General features: G+C 44.2%; 1 long non-coding RNA gene across 1 annotated transcript in view; it reads right to left on the bottom strand.

Annotated features, from left to right (window-relative positions):
• Positions 1–498: 498 nt before the first annotated feature.
• Positions 499–24,289, bottom strand: part of LOC142865719 (uncharacterized) — an 82,504-nt gene continuing 58,713 nt past the window's right edge. Inside the window, exons 4-5 of the long non-coding RNA XR_012915871.1 lie at positions 2,886–2,949; positions 499–832 (exon numbers count right to left, since the gene is read on the bottom strand). This is a non-coding gene — a long non-coding RNA (uncharacterized LOC142865719). The remainder of the gene's footprint in view (positions 833–2,885; positions 2,950–24,289) is intronic.

Below are 24,289 nucleotides of genomic sequence, written 5' to 3'. Positions count from 1 at the left end.
ATCGAGGCGCCCCCACAATACATACATGTGACTTTAGTAATAAAACCCGATCATCCAGAAAAAAAGGAGCCCGTTAGAAAAAAAAAAAATCAGTTTAGAGTGACTTTTCAAATTGACCATTCCTTTTCATATACTTAAATTCAAATAACAGGCCGGTCGAGGTGGCTCACGCCTTTAACCCTAGCACCCTGGGAGGCCGAGGCGGGCTGATTGCTCAAGGTCAGGAGTTCAAAACCAGCCTGAGCGAGACCCCGTCTCTACCATAAAAATAGAAAGAAATTAATTGGCCAACTAATATAAATCAGCCGGGCATGGTGGCTCGTGCCTGTAGTCCCAGCTACTAGGGAGACTGAGGAAGGAGGATAGCTTGAGCCCAGGAGTTTGAGGTTGCTGTGAGCTAGGATGACGTCGCAGCACTCACTCTAGCCTAGTCAAGAAAGCGAGACTCTGTCTCAAAAAAAAAAAAAAATTCAAATAACAGATACATTCAGAGGCCCAAATGTTGACGTAGAATAAAATCATGTTCATTTATTTTTTCTGCATGTTACAATTAGAAAGACATAAAATTAAATATGTTTAATGAAATAAATTCATCCATACAAGCGCAAGTCTCCAAGTACAATGCATTTTATGGCAGATTTATTATTTTAAAAATGTGCCAGTCAATCAAAAAAGAGGGAGTACGGACGCCCTCGGCGGGGTCGGGACGCGCTCTGGCCCGGCCCTGGGACCCCGTTCCGGGCGGGCGCATAAGGTGGCGACGCGACTGGCCGTGGAGAGGGTTGCGAATGCCCGTGAGCGGGGGTCTCTCTCTTCCCCGGTCAGACGTCGCCTGAAATGAAGAGACAGCAAAAAGATGAGGACGGGAGGACGGAGTCCTTGCTGGCTGCCGCGCCTCGTTTATTTCAGTTGCTGTGTTTCTGCAGATAAGAACAAAGGAGAAGCAGAATGCAAAGGAACAGCAGGTGGCGCATGTCTTCATTAAACCAGAAGACAAAACAGTTCTTGTCTCTCTCTCTTTTTTTTTTATTTATCCCTGCCCCAGCTCTTGTCTCTTTTTTCTTTTTTTTTATTTATCCCCGCCCCAGTTCTTGTCTCTTTTAACCTTCCGTCACTTTGATAGTCCTTTCCCTCGCTTAAGCAGTTTTCTAACCTACTACTTTTTTCTGATATCAAAAAAGCTACAAATACTCATCTACGATCACTCAGACAGTTCTAGGAAAAGAGCAGCACCCAAGCGTAATTAACAATTCCGAGAAAGGAGTGTGCAGGGCCTAGTGGGGGCTATAAGCGACGAGGGCTGTGTGCACAGGATGACTTCAGTGACCTTCTGTGACTGCTGCTGTCATCTCCAGCATCCTCTGTGTGCGCTAGAAGAAAGGGCAAGAATGTCAGAGCTGTGAGTTAAGGCGCCAGGTGCTGTGTCTCGAGGACCCCCGTGTTCCGAGCAGCCACCGCACTTGAACTCTCCCGTGTTCGGGACAGCTCCTGACAGGCGAGGGAGTCTCGCCTGCCTCCGCTGGTCCCCTTCTCCTCTCGGGGTTCCAGGTCGACCGGGCGGGCGTGGGTCCCCCGGCCCCCGTGAGGGTAGAGCGTGTGTCGCTCTCGTGCCCGGGATCCCGGTCCGCGAGGTGGACCAGATGTCTGTGTCCCACGGTGTGTGGTGTCCCGCCGGGTCGACAGCTGCCACTTAGTATATGCGGACAAAGGCTCTGGTCCCTCTCCGGGTCGACCAGATGACGAGCGACACTTAGTATATGCAGACAAAGCATCGGTTCCCTCTCGGGGTCGACCAGATGACGAGCGACACTTAGTATATGCGGACAAAGGCTCTGGTCCCTCTCTGGGTCGACCAGAAGCCAAGTTGACACTTAGTATATGAAGAGAAGAAAAGATAGGATTTGGTGATTTCCTTGTCCCTAGGGGGCGCCCTCCTCCTCTGGCTTGTTGGGGGGGGTGCCTTTTTTTTTATTCTTTTATTTATTTATTTATTTATTTATTTATTTATTTATTTATTTATTTATTTATTTATGTGTGTACGTATTTTGATAGTTTTACAAACTCACTTACCTTATATATGCGAACTTATTTTTTGGGTGTGTGTGTGTACGCATGTATTTTTCTACTTTTTATGTACGTACTTTTTAAATATATTTTTTTTTTATTTTTTTTCCCCTCTCCGTGGGTCGACCAGATGTCCGGTGCCACTTGGTCTGTGTGGAGATGGATTTGTTGACCCTAGGGAGCACCCTCCTCTGCTGCCTGGCTTAAAGTACATGCATGCATTCATTTTTTTTTTTAAACTTTTATTTTTATTATTTATTGTTTCCCCCCCACCCCCCACACACACTTGTCTCGATGGGTATGGAATGGGAGGAGAGGGCCCTGCCGCTTTCCTCTCTCTCTTCCTTTCTTTTCTGCTATCTTTTCCTTGAGAGATGTCTCTCTATCAACCAAAGGTGTCGGTTAGCCTTTCTCTAGGCCGGGCGGAGTTTTCCAAGTCTGCGCTTGACCCTAACCCTAACCCCGAGACTGAACCTAATCCTAACCCTAACCCTAACCCTAACCCTAACCCAAACCCCAACCCTAAACCTAACCCTAAACATCTAACCCTAACCTTAAACATCTAACCCTAACCCTAAGCCTAACCCAAACCCTAAACCTAAGCCTAACCCTAAACATAACCCTAACCCTGATGATGCCACCGGGGGTCAGCCATCCCGCCAAGCCTGCCCTACCACGCTTGGGCAACTATCCGGCCAGGAACCGTTAAGCGCCGTCGGTGGTGATGGCAGAGGCAGTGGTGACACTGACACTCTTGAGAAGAAATGAATGTCTAGCTATTTATTTACACACAGGTGCACACGCACGGCAAGCAAGCTCACCATAGACACCGCTTGTTTTCATTTGGGCGATCTTTCTTCACTGATCTTCACAGAATCCAGTAGCCTACAAAGTAAATAAAGTCCTCAGAATCACACTCACATCCTCAGAATATATGAATATATATAGAGAGAGAGAGAGAAATTTTTTTTAGACAGAGTCTCACTTTGTTGACCATCCTGATAGATGCAATTTTAATCTTAGAATGCGTGGCACTCCTTGTCGTCTTAGATACTGTCAACAGAAAGCATTCGGTGGATAAACAATCTCTAGCAGCTTCTCTGCAGAGATGAACCTACCTGTCTGTGTGTGTGTGTGTGTGTGGGGGGGAGATGATAAATAATGAGGATTGAGGACCAGATGAATGACAAAGAAACCCACTTCATGTGTCCTCAATACAAGCATTCATTTAAAGGGCGTACTCGTACACCTAGGTGGAAAGTGCAAGCAGCTCAAAAAATAATAATAATTGCCAGGAGCCCCGGTTATGATATGGCAATAAGCGCTAGCCCTCGGAAGGTGTAAACCATATTCACTGTGGCTTACACCGATGTGGGATGGACAGAGATAAGCTCGAGCACCACCGCCGTCCAAAAATAAGAACACCTAGCTAGCGATCTGGATCAGATGTCATAGAAAAGAGAAACCTCCCACAGATACAAGAACGTGAGAACCCTAAAACACTGCAATATAATTTGAAGAGTTTTCTTCTGAGCCAAATATCAGAGACCACGGTCCAGAGAGCTGCACCCAAGAAGCCCTGCGCAAGTGGTCCCATGGTGGTGGCGCGGGTTCCAGTTTAGCTTCCTACATTTTAGGGAGACATGTGAAATCACAGATGGATATGTGGAAGGGACCTATTAGTGTGACCCGAAAAGGCAGGACAGCTGGAAGTGGGGGGAGGGGGAGGCCAGGGTGCCCTGCCCGGTGGACATGTTTACAGCTGAGTTGAAAGATTCTTTGATTTGCAATGGATGAAAGAAAGGAACTTCTGCCTAAAGGCTTGGAATGTTTTCAGTTAAGGATTTTGCTAATTCCCGGCCAGCTACCGGACATTGACACAAAACTCCAGTGCTCTGTAGTGAAGAAAATGGTTAAGCTTTGTCTTGTCTGGCCCCTCAGACATTTGCTATCTCATTGTTATGAAACCTGACTCCATCTACAAGGGCCTTCTGACTTCCCCTGTCCTTGAAGCCAACAGCTCAGGTTGAAAGGTTTTCCTGGGTTCCCTGTGCCAATGAAGGGGTGGGGGCCGGGCAGTGGCTTACTATTTTATTTGAGTTCGTAGACTCCAAAAATGGTGTTTCCACAGGAAAGAAATAACGGAGTTCATAACAAGTTGAGTAGCTCGGACTGTAGGCAAATGCTACCACACCCCGAGTCATTATTTTTTCCTTTTTCCTTTTTTTTTTTTTTTTTTATTTTTGTCACAGATGGGGTCTAACGGTGTTACCCAGGCTAACCTCCAACTCCTGGGCTCAAGCCATGCTCCCATCTCTGCCTCCCATGTCGCTTGAATCACAGGCCCAGCCCGATTATTTAAAGGCGAGCTGCTTGCTATCCTGATATGAAAACCCAAAATGAGCGAGTGTCAGGCACCAAACAGAGGGAGTCCCCACACAGCATCCTCACCATCATGGAGGACGGCTCACAAAAGAGCTGGGATATGGGCAAGCACAAGTGATCGAGGGGATATATTCTAGTGGAATAGCAGACAGACAGAATTTCCTGAAAACACTAATCATCAGAAAGGCACAGCGCTAAATGGCAGACAGACTTCCATTCCCTTGGGTCATGGTGGCCAGCTTAGTTTTTATCTACTCCCACAGACTGATGAAAACCCGACCTAGAAAATGTCGACATCTGATCCAAATCTATCAAGAAAATGGAAGGGGGGAACTGAGAGAGGAATATAGGAAAAGGAAGGAAGAAGCAAAACAAGGGAGAGGGGGAAAAAGGAGGAGGAGGACGGGGAGAAAACTGCCTCCCCTGCCTCCATGTGACCCACTAATAAATGAAGATTGGCCACTTCCCTCCTCTCCCAACCACTAACTATGCCTGGGGGTGTATTGTACACCTACGGTCCAAAGAAATGTGCAGCTACTGATAATAATTGAAGAAATGCGGTGTAATAGGTGTCTGTGTGGTGGGACGCCGGTCGAGGGCACTTACCGTGAATGGAGCTCGCAGGGTGGGAGGTGGCCCCGGGTGAGTCTGTGAGTCAGTAGTCAGGGGTCAGTGACTGTGGAGGCCTGGCACGTGACCGTCCACTACCGTAGGTTTCATAAGCCTAGACACCTAGGCCACCGTCAATTTATCTTCAGAAATGTCTTTCTCCAATAATACCTGAATCTTAGCGTACTGTCAGTGTTGTCACTTCCTAGAGTTTTCCATAGTTTTCAACTTTTGAACTCCTTTGTAACACCACGACTTAAAACACAAACACACTGCAACGACTATACACAGATATTTCCTTTCTTTGTGTCCTTATTTATTCCGTAAGCTTTCCCCTACTTTTAAAGTTTTTATTGTTGTGTTCGCTTTTCTTTTTATTTAATTACATTTTTATTTTTTTTAAAACAGAGTCTCACTTTGTTGCCCAGGATACAGTGAGTGCCCTGGCATAAGCCTAGCTCACGGCAACCTCAACCTCCTTGACTCAGGCAATCCTCCTGCCTCAGCCTCCCGAGTAGGTCGGAGTACTGACATGCACCACCATGCACGGCTTATTATGTGTGTGTGCGTGTGTGTGTGTTGTGTGTGTTTGTATGTTTAGTTGGCCGATTAATTTCTTTCTATTTATAGTAGAGAGGGTCTTCCTCTTACTCAGGCTGGTTTTGAACTCCTGACCTTGAGCAATCCACCTGCCTGGGCCTCCCAGAGTGCTAGGATTATAAGCATGGGCCACCACGCCAAACTCGTTTTCCTTAATTTTTTATTATTAGGGTACCTAATATTCGTACAGATTTCAGGTGAGTGACAGGGTCTGTCTCCCTCTATCGAACAGGTTACACTGCATCCTTGGTCACTGCAACCTCAAACACCTGGGCTCCATCGATCCTCCTGCCTCAACCTCACGAGTCGCTGGGACTACAGTCATGTGCCACCATACTTGACTGATGCTGCTTCTTCCCTCCCTCCCTCCTTCCCTTTCTCCCTCTCAAATTACTTTATTATGTTTGATTTTATTTTAGCATGGTCAAGTGGAGCAGTGGGAGTGGAGAAGGAACAAAGGGATCTGTAACTGGTTCTGATCAATGAGCACTCTTTCCTACTTACTTTCTTTCTCTCTCTCTCTCTCTCTCTCTCTGGATCTTCTCCAGCTCCTGAACTTGGGTGATCCCTGTGCATCAGTCTCCCAACCCGCTAGGACTACAGGAGTGAAGCCCCACACCGAGACAGACAGAAGATATATATATAGAGAGAGAGAAAGAGAGAGAAAGAGCGAAAGAGAGAGAGAGAGACAGAGTAAGAGAAATTTTTATCTCTCCCTCCCTGCTTTTTCTGGCATGTCCCTTTTTCTTAATTTTTTTTTTTTTTTAAACAGAGTCTCAGTTTCGGAGCCCAGGCTAGAGTGGGTATGGAATGGGAGGAGAGAGCACTGCCGCTTTCCCCTATCTCTCTCTATCTCTCTTTCTTCCTTTCTTTTTTGCTGTCTTTTCTTGAGAGATGGAGTGTCACTGTGTTACCTGGCCTAGAGTGCTGTGGCATCAGCCTGGCTCCATAAAAACACCGAAGGAGGTCTCTCTATGCACCAAAGGTGTCAGTTTGCCTTTCTCTAGGCAGGGCGGACTTTTCCAAGTCTGCGCTTGACCCTAACACTAACCCTAAACCTAACCCTAAACATAACCCTAAACATCTAACCCTAACCCTAAGACTAACCCTAACATCCTAACCCTAAACATCAAACCCTAACCCAAACCCCAACCCTAAACCTAATCCTAAACATATAACCCTAACCCTAACCCTAAACCTAACCCTAAACCTCTAACCCTAACCCTAAACATATAACCCTAAACCTAACCCTTACCCTAAACATCTAACCCTAACCCTAAACCTAAGCCTAACCTTAAACATCTAACCCTAACCCTAAGCCTAACCCAAACCCTAAACATTTAACCCTAACCCTAAAAGCCTAAACATCTAACCCTAACCCTAACCCTAAACCTAACCCTAAACATAACCCCTAACCCTGATGATGCCACCGGGGGTCAGCCATCCCACCAAGCCTGCCCTACCACGCTTGGGCAACTATCCATAGTTTTTAACTTTTGGACTCCTTTGTAACACCACCACTTAAAACACAAACACACTGCAAAGACTATACACAGATATTTCCTTTCTTTGTGTCCTTATTTATTCCGAAAGCTTTCCCCTACTTTTAAAGTTTGTATTGTTGTGTTCGCTTTTCTTTTTATTTAATTACATTTTTATTTTTTTGGGACAGAGTCTCACTTTGTTGCCCAGGATAGAGTGAGTACCCTGGCATAAGCCTAGCTCACAACAACCTCAACCTCCTGGACTCAAGCAATCCTCCTGCCTCAGCCTCCAAAGTAGCTGGGACTACAGGCATGTGCCACCATGTCCGGCTAATTTTTCTTTCTCTATATATTACTGGGCCAATTCATTTCTTTCTATTTATAGTAGAGATTGGGTCCTGTTCGGGCTGGTTTGAACTCCTGACCTCGAGCAATCCTCCCGCCTCGGCCTCGCAGAGAGCTAGGATTACAGGTGTGTTCGGCCTGAGAGAAATTTTTATGTCTCCTACCCTGCTTATCTCTTTTATTCTGTCAATAGCATATATATATATATATATATATATATATATATATATATATATATATATATAGAGAGAGAGAGAGAGAGAGAGAGAGAGAGAGAGAAATTTTTATCTCTCCCTTCCTGCTTTTTCTGGTAAGTACCTTTTTCTTAATTTTTATTGAGACAAAGTCTCACTTTTGGTGCCCTGGCTAGAGTCTATGACGTCAGCTTAGCTCACTTCAACCTCAAACTCCTGGGCTCAAATGATCCTTCCTTCTCAGCCTCCCGAGTAGCTGGGACTACAGGCATGTGCAACCATGCCTGGCTAATTTTTCTTTCTATATATATTACTTGGCCAATCAATTTCTTTCTATTTATAGTAGAGATGGGGTCTTGCTCTTGCTCGAGCTCATTTGAACTCTTGACCTCCAGCAATCGTCCTGTCTTGGCCTCTCAGAGAGCTAGGATTACAGGTGTGCTGGGCCTGAGAGAAATTTTTATCTCTCTTCCCTGCTTATCTCTTTTATTCTGTCTATAGCAGATGTATGTGTGTGTGTGTGTATATATATATATATAGGAAGAGAAAGAGAGAGAGAGAGAAATTTTTATCCCTCCCCCCCTGCTTTTTCTGGCAAGTACCTTTTTCTAAATTTTTTTTTTTTTTGACACAGAGTCTAACTTTTAGTGCCCAGGCTAGAGTGCTATGTCGTAAGCTTAGCTCACAGCAACCTCAAACTCCTGGGCTCAAGTGATCCTTCTGTCTCAGCCTCCAGAGTAACTGGGATTTCAGGCATGCGCCAACATGCCCGGCTAATTTTTCTTTGTATATATATTACTTGGCCAGTAAATTTCTTTCTATTTATAGTAGAGATGAGGTCTTGCTCTTGCTCGGGCTGGTTTGAACTCCTGACCTCGAGCAATCCTCCTGCCCCGCCTCCAAGAGAGCTAGGGTTACAGGTGTGCTGGGCATGAGAGAAATTTTAATCTCTTCAACCCTGCTTATATATATATAGAAAGAGAGAGAGAGACAGAGAGAGCGAGAGAGAGAGAGAAAGAGAGAGAGAAATTTTTATCTTTTCCTCCCTGCGTTTTCTGGTAGCTCCCTTTTTCTTAATATTTTTTTTTTTTTTTTGAGACAGAGTCTCACTTTGTTGCCCAGGCTAGAGTGAGTACCGTGGCATCAGGCTGGCTCACAGCAACCTCAATCTCCGGGGCTCAGCGATCCTACAGCCTCAGCCTCCCGAGTAGCTGGGACTACAGACATGCGCCACCATGCCCGGCTAATTTTTTGTATATATATTTTTAGTTGGTCAATTAATTTATTTCTATTTTTGGTAGACACGGGGTCTCGCTCAGGCTGGTTTCGAACTCCTGACCTTGAGCAATCCGCCTGCCTCAGCCTCCCAAAGAGCTACTAATACAGGCGTGAGCCACCTCGCCCAGCCACCTTCTCACTTTTGGAGTCGGGCTAGAGTGCTATGGTGTCAGCTTAGCTCACAACAACCTCAAACTCCTGGGCTCAAGTGATCCTTCTGTCTCAGCCTCCCGAGTAGCTGGGACTAGAGGCATGCGCCACCATGCCAGGCTAATTTTTCTTTCTATATATTTTACTTGGCCAATTCATTTCTTTCTATTTATAGTAGAGATGGGGTCTTGCTCTTCCTCGGGCTGGTTTGAACTCCTAACCTCCAGCAATTCTCCGGCCTCGGCCTCCCAGATAGCTAGGATTACAGGTGTGTTCGTCCTGATAGAAATTTTAATCTCTCCTTCCCTGCTTATCTCTTTTCTCAATAGCAGATATATATAATATATATATATATATATATATATATATATATATATATATATATATATATAGAGAGAGAGAGAGAGAGAGAGAGAGAGAGAGAGAGAGAGAGAGAGAGAGAGAAATTTTTATCTCTCCCTGCCTGCTTTCTCTGGCAAGTCCCTTTTTCTTAATTTTTTTATTTTTTTTTTTTTGAGACAGAGTCTCAGTTTTGGTGCCCAGGCTAGAGTAGTATGGCGTCAGCTTAGCTCACAGCCACCTCAAACTCCAGGGCTCAAGTGACCTCGGAGACTACAGGCATGTGACACCATGTCCGGCTAATTTTTCTTTTTATATATACTACCTGGCCAGTAAATTTCATTCTATTTATATTAGAGATGGCATCTTGCTCTTACTCGGGCTGGTTTGAACTCCTGACCTGGGGCAATCCTCCAACCTCAGCCTCCAAGAGAGCTAGGATTACAGGTGTGCTGGTCCTGAGAGAAATTTTTATCTCTCTTTCCCTGCTTATCTCTTTTATTCTGTCTATAGCAGATTACATATACATACATATATATATATATATATATATAGAGAGAGAGAGAGAGAGACAGAGAGAGAGAGAGAGAGAGACAGAGAGAAATATTTATCTCTCCCTCCCTGCTCCTTCTGGTAAGTCCCTTTTCCGTAATTTTTTTACTGGGACAATCGTCACTTTTGGTGCCCGGACTAGAGTCCTCTGGCGTCAGCTTAGCGCATAGCAACCTCAAACTCCTGGCTCAAGTTATCCTTCTGTCTCAGCCTCCTGAGTAGCTGGGACTACAGACATGCACCACCATGCCCGGCTGATTATGTTTTTCTGTGTGTGTGTGTGTGTGTGTGTGTGTGTGCGTGTTTAGTTGGTCAATTAATTTCTTCCTATTTATAGTAGACATGGTCTTGCTCTTACTCATGCTGGTTTTGAACTCCTGACCTTGAGCAATCCGCCCGCCTCCGCCTCCCAGAATGCTAGGATTATAGGCATAGGCCACCACACCCAACCCCTTTGGCTTAATTTTTAATTATTAGGGTACCTAATATTTGTATAGTTTTCAGGTGAGTGACAGGGTATGTCTCCCTCTATCGAACACGGTATATTGTATCTTTGATCACTGCAACCTCAAACACCTGACTCCATCGATCCCCCTCCCTCATCCTCACGAGTCGCTGGGACTACAGGCGCTGCCACCATACTTGCTTGATGCTGCTTCCACCCTCCGTTCGTCCCTCCCTCCCTTTCTCTCTCTCTCATTAATGTATTTTATTTGTTTTTAGTTTAGCCTGGTCAAGTGGAGCAGTGGGAGTGGAGAAGGAACAAAGGGATTTGTAACTGGTTACGATCAATGAGCAATCTTTCTTACTTACTTTCTCTCTCTCTCTCTCTCTGGATCTTCTCCAGCTCCTTAACTTGGGTGATCCCTGTGCATCAGTCTCCCAACCCACTAGGACTACAGGAGTGAAGCCCCACACCCGGCCTCACAGTGTTCCAGGATAACCCTCATAATCTTTATAGGGTACACGTGATGCTTTGTGACACAGGCATATATTACTTGGGCCATAAATTTCTCCTGACCGCGAGCAATCCTCCTGCCTCGGCCTCCTAGAGAGCTAGGATTACAGGTGTGTTCGGACTGAGAGAAATTTTTCTGTCTCCTACCCTGCTTATCTCTTTTATTTTGTCAATAGCAGATATATATATATATATATATATATAGAGAGAGAGAGAGAGAGACAGAGACAGAGAACAGATTTATATATATATATATATATATATATAGAGAGAGAGAGAGAGAGAGAGAGAGAAAGAGAGAGAGAGCGAAAGAGAGAGACAGAGTAAGAGAAATTTTTATCTCTCCCTCCCTGCTTTTTCTGGCAAGTCCCTTTTTCTTAATTTTTTTATTTATTTTTTTTTTAAACAGAGTCTCAGTTTTGGAGCCCAGGCTAGAGTGGGTATGGAATGGGAGGAGAGAGCCCTGCCGCTTTCCCCTAACTCTCTCTATCTCTCTTTCTTCTTTTCTTTTTTGCTCTCGTTTCTTGAGAGATGGAGTGTCACTGTGTTACCCGGCCTAGAGTGCTGTGGCGTCAGCCTGGCTCCATAAAAACACCGAAGGAGGTCTCTCTATGCACCAAAGGTGTCGGTTTGCCTTTCTCTAGGCAGGGCGGACTTTTCCAAGTCTGCGCTTGACCCTAACCCTAACCCTAAGCCTAAACCTAACCCTAAACATAACCCTAAACATCTAACCCTAACCCTAAACATCAAACCCTAACCCAAACCCCAACCCTAAACCTAATCCTAAACATCTAACCCTAACCTTACACCTAAACCTAACCCTAACCCTAAACATCTAACCCTAAACATCTAACCCTAAACCTAACCCTTACCCTAAACATCTAACCCTAACCCTAAACCTAACCCTAACCTTAAACATCTAACCCTAACCCTAACCCTAAACATCTAACCCTAACCCTAAAAGCCTAAACATCTAACCCTAACCCTAAACCTAACCCTAAACATAACCCTAACCCTGATGATGCCACCGGGGGTCAGCCATCCCGCCAAGCCTGCCCTACCACGCTTGGGCAACTATCCATAGTTTTTAACTTTTGGACTCCTTTGTAACACCACCACTTAAAACACAAACACACTGCAAAGACTATACACAGATATTTCCTTTCTTTGTGTCCTTATTTATTCCGTAAGCTTTCCCCTACTTTTAAAGTTTTTATTGTTGTATTCGCTTTTCTTTTTATTTAATTACATTTTTATTTTTTTGGGACAGAGTCTCACTTTGCTGCCCAGGATAGAGTGAGTACCCTGGCATAAGCCTAGCTCACAACAACCTCAACCTCCTGGACTCAAGCAATCCTCCTGCCTCAGCCTCCAAAGTAGCTGGGACTACAGGCATGTGCCACCATGCACGGCTAATTTTTCTTTCTCTATATATTACTTGGCCAATTAATTTCTTTCTATTTATAGTAGAGATTGGGTCCTGTTCGGGCTGGTTTGAACTCCTGACCTCGAGCAATCCTCCCGCCTCGGCCTCACAGAGAGCTAGGATTACAGGTGTGTTCGGCCTGAGAGAAATTTTTATGTCTCCTACCCTGCTTATCTCTTTTATTCTGTCAATAGCATATATATATATATATATATATATATATATATATATATATATATCTAGAGAGAGAGAGAGAGAGAGAGAGAGAGAAAGAGAGTGAGAGAGAGAGAGAAATTTTTATCTCTCCCTTCCTGCTTTTTCTGGTAAGTACCTTTTTCTTAATTTTTTTTGAGACAAAGTCTCACTTTTGGTGCCCCGGCTAGAGTCTATGACGTCAGCTTAGCTCACTTCAACCTCAAACTCCTGGGCTCAAATGATCCTTCCTTCTCAGCCTCCCGAGTAGCTGGGACTACAGGCATGCGCCACCATGACCGGCTACTTTTTCTTTATATATATATTACTTGGCCAATAAATTTCTTTGCATTTATAGTAGAGATGGGGTCTTGCTCTTGCTCGGGCTGGTTTGAACTCCTGACCTCAAACAATCCTCCCACCTCGGCCTCCCAGATACCTAAGATTAGAGGTTGCTGGGCCTGAGAGAATTTTTTATCTCTTTGTCCCTGCTTATCTCTTTTATTCTGTCTTTAGTATATATATATATATATATATATATATATATATATATACAGAGAGAGAGAGAGAGAGAGAGAGAGAAAGAGAGAGAGAGAGAGAGAGAAATTTTTATCTCTACCTTCCTGCTCCTTTTTTAAACAGAGTCTCAGTTTTGGAGCCCAGGCTAGAGTGGGCATGGAATGGGAGGAGAGAGCCCTGCCGCTTTCCCCTATCTCTCTCTATCTCTCTTTCTTCCTTTCTTTTTTGCTGTCTTTCCTTGAGAGATGGAGTGTCACTGTGTTACCCGGCCTAGAGTGCTGTGGCGTCAGCCTGGCTCCATAAAAACACCGAAGGAGGTCTCTCTATGCACCAAAGGTGTCGGTTTGCCTTTCTCTAGGCAGGGCGGACTTTTCCAAGTCTGCGCTTGACCCTAACCCTAACCCTAAGCCTAAACCTAACCCTAAACATAACCCTAAACATCTAACCCTAACCCTAAACATCTAACCCTAACCCTAACACTAAACCTAACCCTAAACATCAAACCCTAACCCAAACTCAAACCCCAACCCTAAACCTAACCCTAAACATCTAACCCTAACACTAACCCTAAACCTAACCCTAAACCTAACAGTAACCCTAAACATCAAACCCTAACCCAAACCCCAAGCTTAAACCTAACCCTCACCGTAAACGTAAACATCTAACCCTAACCCTAAACCTAACCCTAAACATCAAACCCTAAGCCAAACCCCAACCCTAAACCTAATCCTAAACATCTAACCCTAACCCTAACGCTAAACCTAACCCTAACCCTAAACATCTAACCCTAAACCTAACCCTGACCCTAAACCTAACTGTAACCTTAAACATCTAACCCTAACCCTAAGCCTAACCCTAACCCTAAACATCTAACCCTAACCCTAAAAGCCTAAACATCTAACCCTAACCCTAAACATAACCCTAAACATAACCCTAACCCTGATGATGCCACCCGGGGTCAGCCATCCCGCCAAGCCTGCCCTACCACGCTTGGGCAACTATCCATAGTTTTTAACTTTTGCACTCCTTTGTAACACCACCACTTAAAACACAAACACACTGCAACGACTATACACAGATGTTTCCTTTCTTTGTGTCCTTATTTATTCCGTAAGCTTTCCCCTACTTTTAAAGTTTTTATTGTTCTGTTCGCTTTTCTTTTTATTTAATTACATTTTTATTTTTTGGGGACAGAGTCTCACTTTGTTGCCCAGGATAGAGTGAGTACCCTGGCATAAGCCTAGCTCACAACAACCTCAACCTCCTGGACTCAAGCAATCCTCCTGCCTCAGCCTCCAAAGTAGCTGGGACTACAGGCATGTGCCACCATGTCCGGCTAATTTTTCTTTCTCTATATATTACTTGGCCAATTAATTTCTTTCTATTTATAGTAGAGATTGGGTCCTGTTCGGGCTGGTTTGAACTCCTGACCTCGAGCAATCCTCCCGCCTCGGCCTCACAGAGAGCTAGGATTACAGGTGTGCTGGGCCTGAGACACATTTTTATCTCTCCCTCCCTGCTTATCCCTTTTATTCTGTCTATAGCATATATATATATATATATATATATATATATAGAGAGAGAGAGAGAGAGAGAGAGAGAGTGAGAGAGAGAGAGAAATTTTTATCTCTCCCTTCCTGCTTTTTCTGGTAAGTACCTTTTTCTTAATTTTTTTTGAGACAAAGTCTCACTTTTGGTGCCCCGGCTAGAGTCTATGATGTCAGCTTAGCTCACTTCAACCTCAAACTCCTGGGCTCAAATGATCCTTCCTTCTCAGCCTCCCGAGTAGCTGGGACTATAGGCATGCGCCACCATGACCGGCTACTTTTTCTTTATATATATATTACTTGGCCAATAAATTTCTTTGCTTTTAGAGTAGAGATGGGGTCTTGCTCTTGCTCGGGCTGGTTTGAACTCCTGACCTCAAACAATCCTCCCACCTCGGCCTCACAGATACCTAAGATTAGAGGTTGCTGGGCCTGAGATAATTTTTTATCTCTTTCTCCCTGCTTATCTCTTTTATTCTGTCTTTAGTATATATATATATATATATATATATATATATATATATATATATATATATATAGGGAGACAGAGAGAGAGAGAGAGAGAAATTTTTATCTCTACCTTCCTGCTCCTTTTGGTAAGTCCCTTTTCCATAATTTTTTTTATTGGGACAATCCAACTTTTGGTGCCCGGACTAGAGTCCTCTGGCGTCAGCTTAGCGCACAGCAACACCAAACTCCTGGGGTCATGTGATCCTTCTGTCTCTGCCTCCTGAGTAGCTGGGACTACAGTCATGTGCAACCATGCCTGGCTAATTTTTCTTTCTATATATATTACTTGGCCAATCAATTTCTTTCTATTTATAGTAGAGATGGGGTCTTGCTCTTGCTCGAGCTCGTTTGAACTCTTGACCTCCAGCAATCGTCCTGTCTCGGCCTCCCAGAGAGCTAGGATTACAGGTGTGCTGGGCCTGAGAGAAATTTTTATCTCTCTTCCCTGCTTATCTCTTTTATTCTGTCTATAGCAGATATATGTGTGTGTATATATATATATATATATATATATATAGAGAGAGAGAGAGAGAGAGAGAGAGAGTGAGAGAAATTTTTATCCCTCCCCCCCTGCTTTTTCTGGCAAGTACCTTTTTCTAAATTTTTATTTTTTTGACACAGAGTCTAACTTTTAGTGCCCAGGCTAGAGTGCCATGGCGTCAGCTTAGCTCACAGCAACCTCAAACTCCTGGGCTCAAGTGATCCTTCTGTCTCAGCCTCCAGAGTAACTGGGACTTCAGGCATGTGCCACCATGCCCGGCTAATTTTTCTTTGGATATATATTACTTGCCCAGTAAATTTCTTTCTATTTATAGTAGAGATGAGGTCTTGCTCTTGCTCGGGCTGGTTTGAACTCCTGACCTCGAGCAATCCTCCTGCCCCGCCTCCCAGAGAGCTAGGATTACAGGTGTGCTGGGCCTGAGACAAATTTTAATCTCTTCAACCCTGCTTATATATAAAGAGAGAGAGAGACAGAGAGAGCGAGAGAGAGAGAGACAGAGAGAGAGAAATTTTTATCTTTTCCTCCCTGCGTTTTCTGGTAGCTCCCTTTTTCTTAATATTTTTGTTTGTTTTTTTTTTTTTTTTTGAGACAGAGTCTCACTTTGTTGCCCAGGCTAGAGTGAGTGCCGTGGCGTCAGGCTGGCTCACAGCAACCACAATCTCTGGGGCTCAGCGATCCGACAGCCTCAGCCTCCCGAGTAGCTGGGACTACAGACATGCGCCACCATGCCCGGCTAATTTTTTGTATATATATTTTTAGTTGGTCAATTAATTTCTTTCTATTTTTGGTAGAAACGGGGTCTCGCTCAGGCTGGTTTCGAACTCCTGACCTTGAGCAATCCGCCTGCCTCGGCCTCCCAAAGTGCTAGTAATACAGGCGTGAGCCACCACGCCCGGCCACCTTCTCACTTTTGGAGTCGGGCTAGAGTGCTATGGTGTCAGCTTAGCTCACAACAACCTCAAACTCCTGGGCTCAAGTGATCCTTCCTTCTCAGCCTGCCGAGTAGCAGGGACTAGAGGCATGCACCACCATGCCAGGCTAATTTTTCTTTCTATATATTTTACTTGGCCAATTAATTTCTTTCTATTTATAGTAGAGATGGGGTCTTGCTCTTCCTCGGGCTGGTTTGAACTCCTAACCTCCAGCAATTCTGCAGCCTCGGCCTACCAGATAGCTAGGATTACAGGTGTGTTCGGCCTGATGGAAATTTTTATCTCTCCCTCCCTGCTTTTTCTGGCAAGTCCCTTTTTCTTAATATTTTTATTAATTTTTTTTTTAAACAGAGTCTCAGTATTGGAGCCGAGGCCAGAGTGGGTATGGAATGGGAGGAGAGAGCCCTGCCGCTTTCCCCTATCTCTCTCTATCTCTCTTTCTTCCTTTCTTTTTTGCTGTCTTTTCTTGAGAGATGGAGTGTCACTGTGTTACCCGGCCTAGAGTGCTGTGGCGTCAGCCTGGCTCCATAAAAACACCGAAGGAGATCTCTCTATGCACCAAAGGTGTCGGTTTGCCTTTCTCTTGGAAGGGCGGACTTTTCCAAGTCTGCGCTTGACCCTAACCCTAACGCTAAGCCTAAACCTAACCCTAAACATAACCCTAAACATCTAACCCTAACCCTAAACATAAAACCCTAACCCTAAACATCAAACCCTAACCCAAACCCCAACCTTAATCCTAACCCTAACCGTAAACCTAAACATCTAACCCTAACCCTAAACCTAACCCTAAACATCAAACCCTAACCCAAACCAACCCTAAACCTAATCATAAACATCTAACCCTAACCCTAACCCTAACCCTAAACATCTAACCCTAAACCTAACCCTTACCCTAAACATCTAACCCTAACCCTAAAAGCCTAAACATCTAACCCTAACCCTAAACCTAACCCTAACCCTGATGATGCCACCGGGGGTCAGCCATCCCGCCAAGCCTGCCCTACCACGCTTGGGCAACTATCCATAGTTTTTAACTTTTGGACTCCTTTGTAACACCACCACTTAAAACACAAACACACTGCAACGACTATACACAGATATTTCCTTTCTTTCTGTCCTAATTTATTCCGTAAGCTTTCCCCTACTTTTAAAGTTTGTATTGTTGTGTTCGCTTTTCCTTTCATTTAATTACATTTTTATTTTTTTGGGACAGAGTCTCACTTTGTTGCCCAGGCTAGAGTGAGTGCCCTGGCATCAGCCTAGCTCATAGCAACCTCAACCTCCTGGACTCAAGCAATCCTCCTGCCTCAGCCTCCAAAGTAGCTGGGACTACAGGCATGTGCCACCATGTCCGGGTAATTTTTCTTTCTCTATATATTACTTGGCCAATTAATTTCTTTCTATTTATAGTAGAGATAAGGTCTTGCTCGTTTGAACTCTTGACCTCCAGCAATCGTCCTGTCTTGGCCTCTCAGAGAGCTAGGATTACAGGTGTGCTGGGCCTGAGAGAAATTTTTATCTCTCTTCCCTGCTTATCTCTTTTATTCTGTCTATAGCAGATATATGTGTGTGTGTGTATATATATATATATATATATATATATATATAGAGAGAGAGAGAGAGAGAGAGAGAGAAATTTTTATCCCTCCCCCCCTGCTTTTTCTGGCAAGTACCTTTTTCTAAATTTTTATTTTTTTGACACAGAGTCTAACTTTTAGTGCCCAGGCTAGAGTGCTCTGGCATCAGCTTAGCTCACAGCAACCTCAAACTCCGGGGCTCAAGTGATCCTTCTGTCTCAGCCTCCAGAGTAACTGGGACTTCAGGCATGTGCCAACATGCCCGGCTAATTTTTCTTTGTATATATATTACTTGGCCAGTAAATTTCTTTCTATTTATAGTAGAGATGGGGTCTTGCTCTTGCTCGGGCAGGTTTGAACTCCTGACCTCGAGCAATCCTCCCGCCCCTCCTCCCAGAGAGCTAGGGTTACAGGTGTGCTGGGCCTGAGAGAAATTTTTATCTCTCTTTCCCTGCTTATCTCTTTTATTCTGTCTATAGTAGATTACATATACATACATATATATATATATATATAGAGAGAGAGAAATATTTATCTCTCCCTCCCTGCTGCTTATGGTAAGTCCCTTTTCCGTAATTTTTTTACTGGGACAATCGTCACTTTTGGTGCCCGGACTAGAGTCCTCTGGCGTCAGCTTAGCGCATAGCAACCTCAAACTCCTGGCTCAAGTGATCCTTCAGTCTCAGCCTCCTGAGTAGCTGGGACTACAGACATGCACCACCATGCCCGGCTTATTATGTTTGTGTGTGTGTGTGTGTGTGTGTGTTTAGTTGGTCAATTAATTTCTTCCTATTTATAGTAGACATGGTCTTGCTCTTACTCATGCTGCTTTAGAACTCCTGACCTTGAGCAATCCACCAGCCTCCCCCTCCCAGAATGCTAGGATTACAGGCATAGGCCACCACACCCAACACCTTTGGCTAAATTTTTAATTATTATGGTACCTAATATGTGTATAGTTTTTAGGTGAGTGACAGGGTATGTCTCCCTCTATCGAACACAGTATATTGTATCTTTGATCACTGTAACCTCAAACACCTGACTCCATCGATCCTCCTCCCTCATCCTCACGAGTCGCTGGGACTACAGGCGGTGCCACCATACTTGCTTGATGCTGCTTCCACCCTCCGTTCGTCCCTCCCTCCCTTTCTCTCTCTCTCATTAATTTATTTTATTTGTTTTTAGTTTAGCCTGGTCAAGTGGAGCAGTGGGAGTGGAGAAGGAACAAAGGGATTTGTGACTGGTTACGATCAATGAGCAATCTTTCTTACTTACTTTCTCTCTCTCTCTCTCTGGATCTTCTCCATCTCCTGAACTTGGGTGATCCCTGTGCATCAGTCTCCCAACCCGCTAGGACTACAGGAGTGAAGCCCCACACCCGGCCTCATAGTGTTCCAGGATAACCATCATAATCTTTATAGGGTCCACGTGATGCTTTGTGACACCGGCATATATTACTTGGGCCATAAATTTCTCCTGACCGCGAGCAATCCTCCTGCCTCGGCCTCCTAGAGAGCTAGGATTACAGGTGTGTTCGGACTGAGAGAAATTTTTATGTCTCCTACCCTGCTTATCTCTTTTATTTTGTCAATAGCAGATATATATATATATATATATAGAGAGAGAGAGAGAGAGAGAGACACAGAACAGATATATATATATATATACAGAGAGAGAGAGCGAAAAAGAGAGAGAGAGTAAGAGAAATATTTATCTCTCCCTCCCTGCTTTTTCTAGCAAGTCCCTTTTTCTTAATATTTTTATTTTTTTTTTTTAAACAGAGTCTCAGTTTTGGACCCCAGGCTAGAGTGGGCATGGAATGGGAGGAGAGAGCCCTGCCGCTTTCCCCTATCTCTCTCTATCTCTCTTTCTTCCTTTCTTTTTTGCTGTCTTTTCTTGAGAGATGGAGTGTCACTGTGTTACCCGGCCTAGAGTGCTGTGGCGTCAGCCTGGCTCCATAAAAACACCGAAGGAGGTCTCTCTATGCACCAAAGGTGTCGGTTTGCCTTTCTCTAGGCAGGGCGGACATTTCCAAGTCTGCGTTTGACCCTAACCATAACCCTAAGCCTAAACATAACCCTAAAGATCTAACCCTAAACCTAACCCTAACCCTAAACATCAAACCCTAACCCAAACCCCAAGTTTAACCTAACCCTAACCGTAAACCTAAACATCTAACCCTAACCCTAACCCTAAACATCAAACCCTAACCCAATCCCAAACCCCGACCCTAAACCTAATCCTAAATATCTAACCCTAACCGTAACCCTAAACCTAACCCTAACCCTAAACATCAAACCCTAACCCTAAACATCTAACCCTAAACCTAACCCTTACCCTAAACATCTAACCCTAACCCTAAACCTAACCCTAACCTTAAACATCTAACCCTAAGCCTAACCCTAACGCTAAACATCTAACCCTAACCCTAAACGCCTAAACATCTAACCCTAACCCTAAACCTAACCCTAACCTTAAACATCTAACCCTAACCCTAAGCCTAACCCTAACGCTAAACATCTAACCCTAACCCTAAAAGCCTAAACATCTAACCCTAACCCTAAACCTAACCCTAACCTTAAACATCTAACCCTAACCCTAAGCCTAACCCTAACTCTAAACATCTAACCCTAACCCTAAAAGCCTAAACATCTAACCCTAACCCTAAACCTAACCCTAAACATAACCCTACCCCTGATGATGCCACCGGGGGTCAGCCATCCCGCCAAGCCTGCCCTACCACGCTTGGGCAACTATTCATAGTTTTTAACTTTTGGACTCCTTTGTAACACCACGACTATAAACACAAACACACTGCAACGACTATACACAGATATTTCCTTTCTTTGTGTCCTTATTTATTCCGTAAGCTTTCCCCTACTTTTAAAACGTTTTTATTGTTGTGTTCGCTTTTCTTTTTATTTAATTACATTTTTATTTTTTGGGGACAGAGTCTCACTTTGTTGCCCAGGATAGAGTGAGTACCCTGGCATAAGCCTAGCTCACAACAACCTCAACCTCCTGGACTCAAGCAATCCTCCTGCCTCAGCCTCCAAAGTAGCTGGGACTACAGGCATGTGCCACCATGTCCGGCTAATATTTCTTTCTCTATATATTACTTGGCCAATTAATTTCTTTCTATTTATAGTAGAGATTGGGTCCTGTTCGGGCTGGTTTGAACTCCTGACCTCGAGCAATCCTCCCGCCTCGGCCTCACAGAGAGCTAGGATTACAGGTGTGTTTGGCCTGAGAGAAATTTTTATGTCTCCTACCCTGCTTATCTCTTTTATTCTCTCAATAGCATATATATATATAGAGAGAGAGAGAGAGAAAGAAAGAGAGTGAGAGAGAGAGAAATTTTTATCTCTCCCTTCCTGCTTTTTCTGGTAAGTACCTTTTTCTTAATTTTTTTTGAGACAAAGTCTCACTTTTGGTGCCCCGGCTAGAGTCTATGACGTCAGCTTAGCTCACTTCAACCTCAAACTCCTGGGCTCAAATGATCCTTCCTTCTCAGCCTCCCGAGTAGCTGGGACTACAGGCATGCGCCACCATGACCGGCTACTTTTTCTTTCTATATATATTACTTGGCCAATAAATTTCTTTGCATTTATAGTAGAGATGGGGTCTTGCTCTTGCTCGGGCTGGTTTGAACTCCTGACATCAAACAATCCTCCCACCTCGGCCTCCCAGATACCTAAGATTAGAGGTTGTTGGGCCTGAGAGAATTTTTTATCTCTTTCTCCCTGCTTATCTCTTTTATTCTGTCTTTAGTATATATATATATATATATATATATATATAGAGAGAGAGAGAGAGAGAGAGAGAGAGAGAGAAATTTTTATCTCTACCTTCCTGCTCCTTTTGCTAGGTCCCTTTTCCATAATTTTTTTATTGGGACAAACCAACTTTTGGTGCCCGGAGTAGAGTCCTCTGGCGTCAGCTTAGCGCACAGCAACACCAAACTCCTGGGCTCATGTGATCCTTCTGTCTCTGCTTCCTGAATAGCTGGGACTACAGGTATGTGCCACCATGCCTGGCGTGTGTGTGTGTGTGTGTGTGTGTGTGTGTGTGTTTAGTGGGCCAATAAATTTTTTTCTATTTGTAGTACAGATGGGGTCTTGCTCTTCCTCGAGCTGGTTTGAACTCCTGACCTCGAGCAATCCTCCCACCTGGGCTTCCCAGAGAGCAAGCATTTTAGGTGTGCTGGGCCTGAGAGAGATTTTTATCACTCCCTCCATGGTTATCTCATTTATTCTGTCTATAGCAGATATATATATACACAGAGAGAGAGAGAGAGAGAGTGACAGAAATTTTTATCTCTCCTTCCTTGCTGTTTCTTTTAAGTCCCTTTTCTTAATATTTTTTTTTTGAGACAGAGTCTCACTTCTGGTTCCCGGGCTAGACTGCTTTAGTGTCAGCTTAGCTCAGAGCAACCTCAAACTTCTGGGCTCAAGTGATCCTTTTGTCTCAGCCTCCCAAGTAGCTGGGACTACAGGCATGTGCAACCATGCCTGGCTAATTTTCCTTTCTATATATATTACTTGGCCAATCAATTTCTTTCTATTTATAGTAGAGATAAGGTCTTGCTCTTGCTCGAGCTCGTTTGAACTCTTGACCTCCAGCAATCGTCCTGTCTTGGCCTCTCAGAGAGCTAGGATTACAGGTGTGCTGGGCCTGAGAGAAATTTTTATCTCTCTTCCCTGCTTATCTCTTTTATTCTGTCTATAGCAGATATATGTGTGTGTGTGTGTGTGTATATATATATATATATATATATATATATATATATAGAGAGAGAGAGAGAGAGAGAGAGAGAGAGAAATTTTTATCCCTCCCCCCCTGCTTTTTCTGGCAAGTACCTTTTTCTAAATTTTTATTTTTTTGACACAGAGTCTAACTTTTAGTGCCCAGGCTAGAGTGCTATGTCGTAAGCTTAGCTCACAGCAACCTCAAACTCCTGGGCTCAAGTGATCCTTCTGTCTCAGCCTCCAGAGTAACTGGGACTTCAGGCATGCGCCAACATGCCCGGCTAATTTTTCTTTGTATATATATTACTTGGCCAGTAAATTTCTTTCTATTTATAGTAGAGATGGGGTCTTGCTCTTGCTCGGGCAGGTTTGAACTCCTGACCTCGAGCAATCCTCCCGCCCCTCCTCCCAGAGAGCTAGGATTACAGGTGTGCTGGGCCTGAGAGAAATTTTAATCTCTTCAACCCTGCTTATCTATATATAGAAAGAGAGAGAGAGACAGAGAGAGCGAGAGAGAGAGAAAGAGAGAGAAATTTTTATCTTTTCCTCCCTGCGTTTTCTGGTAGCTCCCTTTTTCTTAATTTTTTTTTTTTTTTTTTTTTTTTTGAGACACAGTCTCACTTTGTTGCCCAGGCTAGAGTGAGTGCCGTGGCGTCAGGCTGGCTCACAGCAACCTAATTCTCCGGGGCTCAGCGATCCTACAGCCTCAGCCTCCCGAGTAGCTGGGACTACAGGCATGCGCCACCATGCCTGGCTAATTTTTCTTTCTATATATATTAGTTGGCCAATTAATTTTTTTCCATTTATATTAAGAAATGGGGTCTTGCTCTTGCTCGGGCTGGTTTGAACTCCTGACCTCCAACAATCCTCCCGCCTCGGCCTCCCAAAGAGCTAGGATTACAGGTGTCCTGGGCCTGAGAAAAATTTTTATCTCTCCCTCCCTGCTTATCCCTTTTATTTTGTCTATAGCAGATATATATATATATAGTGAGAGAGACAGAGAGAGAGAGAGAGAGAGAGAGAGAGAGAGAGAGAGAGAAATATTTATCTCTCCCTCCCTGCTTTTTCTGGCAAGTCCCTTTTTCTAAATTTTTTTATTTATTTTTTTTTTAAACAGAGTCTCAGTTTTGGAGCCCAGGCTAGAGTGGGTATGGAATGGGAGGAGAGAGCCCTGCCGCTTTCCCCTATCTCTCTCTATCTCTCTTTATTCCTTTCTTTTTTGCTGTCTTTTCTTGAGAGATGGAGTGTCACTGTGTTACCCGGCCTAGATTGCTGTGGCGTCAGCTGGGCTCCATAAAAACACCGAAGGAGGTCTCTCTATGCACCAAAGGTGTCGGTTTGCCTTTCTCTAGGCAGGGCGGACTTTTCCAAATCT

The sequence above is a fragment of the Microcebus murinus genome, chromosome 31 (assembly GCF_040939455.1).
Source record: "Microcebus murinus isolate Inina chromosome 31, M.murinus_Inina_mat1.0, whole genome shotgun sequence".
NCBI lineage: Eukaryota > Metazoa > Chordata > Mammalia > Primates > Cheirogaleidae > Microcebus > Microcebus murinus.
This window is presented reverse-complemented; position numbering and strand designations above follow the sequence as displayed.